Below are 5,481 nucleotides of genomic sequence, written 5' to 3'. Positions count from 1 at the left end.
TGGGGGGGGCAACAGTGGGAGGGCTTCTAATGTCCTGGCCCCACTGGTGGACCTCCTGATGGCACCTGGTATTTTTGGCCACTGTGTGACAGAGTGTTGGACTAGATGGGCCTTTGGCCTGATCCAACATTGGTGTCTTTTATGTTCTTATGTAAAGCAGACCATCAGCCACCCAAGACAGCAAGCACCAGAGCGCAGTGCCATGAATTCTCATCTCAGTCAACCAAGTCAGAAGGATAATACTATGGTTAATAGTACTGAAACACACTGAGAGGCCAGAAGGATCAACAAGGTTACTCTCTTCTCTCCCAGCGAAGGTCACTTGTCATCAAGTGATGAAGCACTTGCAGTTCCAAAACTTAAGTGAACCCACTTGAACCTAAAATGTTCCATCTGCATTTACATCTGTACATACGCAGAAAAGATTGTGTTCTAAACTGAATATATAGAATTTCTAAGTTTACTGCTGCCAAATCTAGTTCTTCATTCTTTAAAATAAACGGAAGAGCAGTTCCTAACCAAAGAGAACAAAAGCATTTTAGGGCTTTGTGATGGGTGCTTTTAGCTATGCTTTTATAAATTTGAATAAATATTGCTTTTAATTTGTTTCTTCATCTGAGATATTTTTCTACAGCAATTACCAAGAGGTTCTGCCTCTAAGGGCAACAGGATATTTCTATAGCCTCTACCATCAAGATAAAAATATTTTGCATTGTTAATTAGAGTTTAGCACTCCTGGGAAGCAAGCACTGCATATGTTTTTAAAAAAAACTTCTTTCCATATGTTAAAAAAAAAAGGAACCAAGTCAGACTGGTTAAGAAACTTGTGCCAAGATTCACAGCAAACTGGTAGAAAACAGGGCAGATCTGCCCTCCAAGGTTCCCATTTTATACCACGCTGCTTTGTTGGCATATGGAATAAACAGCAAACAGGAATAGGAAAGTTTCTCCTCCCATGAATATGTTTCAACTCTGACCTGATGTGACCATCTCTAGTGGTGAGAACGTCATTCAGATTCCATGATCAAATTGCTTCTTGGCTGTGATTATTGGTCTGGGTGCCAATTGTAAAGAGTTTATGTACTATCAGCTCTCTAACCTGCTGCACCAACATATAAGTGCTCAGTACGTGGGTCGTGAGCATAATGACAAGCTATAGCAGCACTATGCAAGGAACAAAACAAAAAAATCCCAACACATGATTTTATTCAGGCATCACAGACATTGAGATCAATGACATAATTCTAAACACACATTTCAAGTACCAGTCCATCTTCCTGCCTAGTAAGCACATTTAGGAATTGACTACCATTTTATAACATTGCCATTAAGCACGTACACGGAAGGGAAGCCTACCTAATCATGGCTCCCCAATTAGCGTGCTTCTATGAAGCGCATCTGTTGCATTGATAGTTTATAGGTGAATAGCTTAAGACATCTTTAGTTAATAGCTTTTTTAATTAAAAAGCCACAATCCAGATAGATGAGAGTCAAGCATGTATGCCTCTCTTCTGAAAACAAAGGGAGCCAAACCTACCCAGCTTTATCCGTATTGGGTCCGCTATGGTAAGGCAGCCATAAGACTTCAGGTGGCTTCCCACAACTCACCAGAAAATCAAGGGCCCTTATGGAAAATGCAATCCATAGTTTAATTAAACTGAAATGCTGGGGTTTAAACAGGTTCTACTATAAACTCCACCAAGAACAGTTGGGCTAATTACTCCTACATACATGCCTTTAGGACCAGTGTCCTTTTCCTAAACACATTTACTTTGCTGCTTTAGTTATTGTTATCACTGAGTTTTATGCTGCATAAGTTTTCTCTTTTAATGCTGTAGATTGCCTTGGGAGCTGAGAGTGCAGCTATTTACTAACTAAATAATTCAAACAAGCACCAACCCACTGAATATTATATATCAGTGATAGCAGGGGCCATTTCCTGCAGGAGCGCACAGGAGCGGAGCTCCGGCAGTAAAGAGCCCAGGGGGCGGGCACATGCAACAAGCCCCACCCCCTGCTCCCAGCAGCCCTCAGTCAGAGCAAGAAGCAGCCAGGTAAGTTGCAGAGCCCACCCCCCCGGCCCGAAACAGTCCAGTGGCACCTTTAAGACCAAGTTTTATTCAGGCACAAGCTCTCCCTCCTCTGCGAGGAGGGATCTGCACGTTCCTCTCCCCCCCCCCCAAATAGCTAGCAATCCAAAACAGTCCAGTGGAGCCTGAGCGGTGGTGGGTGTTGCCTTCTGACACACTTCCGGTGACATCAGGGGGCGTGGCCTATGCTAATGAGTTATGCGAATGAGTTATGCTAATGAGCTCGTGCGCCTCTTTTTCTACGAAACGACCCCTGAGTGATAGCATCATATTCTGCCCCCCTCCAACCACAAAATATTTATAAGCCTAAACTTGAGCAGGCATTCCGGCAGAATTAGTACTGCTCGCCCAGTAAGTCTTTCTACTACTACGGCTGAGGGACCAAGCTGGAGCATTAAGGTGCTGTGTAAACATTAAAAACATTACAGACCCAACAGGCACAATTAAAAGAAAAGCTTGTTTTTAGAATTCACACCATTTTACCTTTCTCTCCCCCCCCCCCAGGGACCACAGAAGTTGGAAGGTTTTCCCATATGCAAAAGAGTCATCTACTCAAGCAACTGCTATTAACTTTATTCATTTGGAAAAAGACTGTCAGCAGATCTTTTTAAAGTAACTAGGGCGTATAAAGGAAATACCAGCAGCTGCAACATTTTGTCTTGGAATCTTAATGCCAACTTTATTCAAAGGTATAGGTAAAGGGCAATGTTGATGTGTAAAGCCAGAGTCTACATTTTCTATGTGATGCAACAGTATTTCAGATGGTGAACAACATGATAGGTGACAAAGGTCATTCATTTTAACTATGTGCCTACCGACCACCACCACGACCCATTTTAAGTTGAGTTGGTGCAGAAGGTTCCTATACCAACTCTGAACTCAGAGAGCAGAAGCAGTGCCCAAAAACAGGATGTGGCCTGAAACAATTTTTGTCAACAGTCCTCATACAAGGCACATAAAGAGAAGCCCACCACTAATGAAACTGCCCATACATTCAGTGACTGAGGAAAGGAGCATCAGGAATTTTGATGCTTGAAGAACTCATCCAGTTCCACCTCCCTCTATAAAAACTAGCCAGGCACACACATCCTTAAATAGACATACCATTTCACACTATGTGGAACACACTTGTGGCAAAGAGGTGCGCTGATAGAGAAGACTAACAAAGAATACTTCGGCAAACGCTGCAAGACATGGTGGTCATGTTTCAAAGCACAAGTGTTTCACACTTGTAGCTCCACTATTCCATCTATTAAGTAATCCTTACAAGTTGTGTGTTGTGCCACGGGCTTGGTGCAAAACAAGAGTTAACCTATCAACATGTTTTGGCACAGGCTTTATTGCTGGGAATTTCTGCTTCTGTAGTACACTGTGCAGATCTAATCAGACCTAAACCCTTCTAAATCCATTGACTGTGGCGGACTTAGCAGGGTGTAACTCTGTTTAGGATTACAGTGCTAGTATACTACACAGGCTCCTCTCCATCTCCCATAACAGAGGGAACAGCACGCTCACAACTACCAGTAAACAACCTCTGACTTCCCTTCCACACCCAGATATCTTCTATCTACATTCTTCATCTACCGCACCTCATTTTCCCTTTAAGTTTTACCAGTGACAGCCTCTTTGCTATCAGCAGCACTAGTAAAACTTTATGAGCAACCTAATGTTAAGTCTTGTAAAGAAAACTTCAGAAAGGCCAGCATCACTTTCAGAACACTCGAAAGTATACTGTCTGCATTTGAAGGAAACGTTCCTTTGTTTCTAGGATCTGCACAAAAGCCAAGGGAAACTACTCAGGAGACAAAAAGGACCAGCATTCCTGTGCTTCTCTACTGAATTGTGGCTGAAGGTAACAGGCTCCTGTATCCATGCAGACAACCTAACAGAATATCAGACAGGGTCGACCTGTTATTAGATATTACATTGCGCTTTCCTTTCCCCTCCTGCCCACAGAGATTTCTGTTTGGACCAGAAACTCCAGGGAGAGAATTATTACGACAGGGTAGCATCCAATGATGCTTGGATACTCACAGATGCCCACACGCCAGACTTCCTAGTCAAAAGCCCAGAAAAGCGTAGGCTGCGGAAAGGGAAGAGCAGTTCCTAACCAAAGAGGACAAAAGCATTTCAGGGCTTTGTGATGGGTGCCTTTAGCTATGCTTTTATACATTTGAATAAATGTTCCTTTTAATTTGCTTCTTCATCCGAGATATCTTTCTACAGCAATTACCAAGAGGTTCTGCCTCTACAAGAAATTGCAAGTAGATAAATAGGTACCACTTCGGTGGGAAGGTAACAGCGTTCCGTGCACCTTGGGCATTTAGTCATGCCGGCCACGTGACCACGGAAACGTCTTCGGACAGCGCTGGCTCTTCAGTTTGGAAACGGAGATGAGCACCGCAACCCTAGAGTCGGATTCGACTGGCTTTCGAGGAAGGGAACCTTTACCTTTACCTTTACTTCTGCCTCTAAGGGCATTTCCATAGCCTCTACCATCAAGGGCTACCTGGGAAATCCACCTGTTTTAACCAAGCTAACGGGGGAAAGATCCCACAGGGGGAAGAAGGAGAAAGAAAGAGTTACAGAAGCGCCGTCCCTGCTCTCGCACGTATGAACAGCAAAGCACGCCCGCGCTCTCTCGCCCCCCCCCCCCTTCATTTCCGCCTCTGCCCTGGATGTGGCTTCTGGTTCGCGGCTCTATCACGTCCTGTCGCTCTTCAGTCCGGGCTCGTCTCGCCAGGCAGCGGCGAGCGGAGTCCCAGCGGATCCCCAACTGGGTGCCACCAGGTCCCCTCGTTCGGGGTGGGAGTGGCGGGGAAGAGGCGCCCTCGCCGTCCCCCGGCCAAGCACCACCTGCGCGCCGCCACCAGCGGCGACCGGGTCAGAAACGCCCGCGGGAGACGGGCTGCCCCGGGACGCGCCGCCGCCCTCGTTACACAAGAGTCCCCACGGGCGCCCCTCCCTCCCTCTCTCCCGGGGTGTCCCCGGACGCAGCGCGCTCTCTCTGGGGCCGGACTGGGGTCACTTACCGGGGGCGCCGCTCAGCAGGTTGGAAGAGGCGGGGAGAGCCGGGTGGGGAGGCGCGGCTGCGGCTGCCTCGCCGGGACGCGTCTCTTTCCCCGCCTGGCCGGGAGTCGGCGAATCCGCCCGCGCGCGACACGTTGCGCGAGGCGGCGCGAGCGGCTCTGAGCCTGATCGCTGCCTGCCGGCCGGAGCCAAACGCTGGGCGGCCGGGCGGGGTTCTTGGTTGAACTCTCGCGGCCAATCAGGCGCGGGCAGCCCTGTCACCGCCGGCTCGCACGTGGGCGCTCGGAAGGGAGTGCTGCAGTGCTGAGGCAGACGCCTTTTCAGCGCCCGGGAAGCGAATGGGTTCCGCTGGGCCTTAGGC

The 5,481-nt window shown here is 47.7% G+C and overlaps 1 protein-coding gene across 1 annotated transcript in view; it reads right to left on the bottom strand.

Annotated features, from left to right (window-relative positions):
* The window catches only part of MICAL2 (microtubule associated monooxygenase, calponin and LIM domain containing 2), a 162,069-nt gene extending 156,876 nt beyond the window's left edge, over positions 1-5,193 (bottom strand). The window contains exon 1 of the mRNA XM_015418213.1: positions 5,123-5,193. The gene's annotated coding sequence lies outside the window, so the exon portion shown is untranslated. The remainder of the gene's footprint in view (positions 1-5,122) is intronic.
* Between the last annotated feature and the right edge of the window lie 288 nt (positions 5,194-5,481).

Source organism: Gekko japonicus, unplaced genomic scaffold, assembly GCF_001447785.1.
Source record: "Gekko japonicus isolate JY-2015 unplaced genomic scaffold, Gekko_japonicus_V1.1 scaffold2788, whole genome shotgun sequence".
Lineage (NCBI taxonomy): Eukaryota > Metazoa > Chordata > Lepidosauria > Squamata > Gekkonidae > Gekko > Gekko japonicus.
The sequence above is the reverse complement of the archived record's forward strand: the minus strand, read 5'-3'. Positions and strand labels throughout refer to the sequence as shown.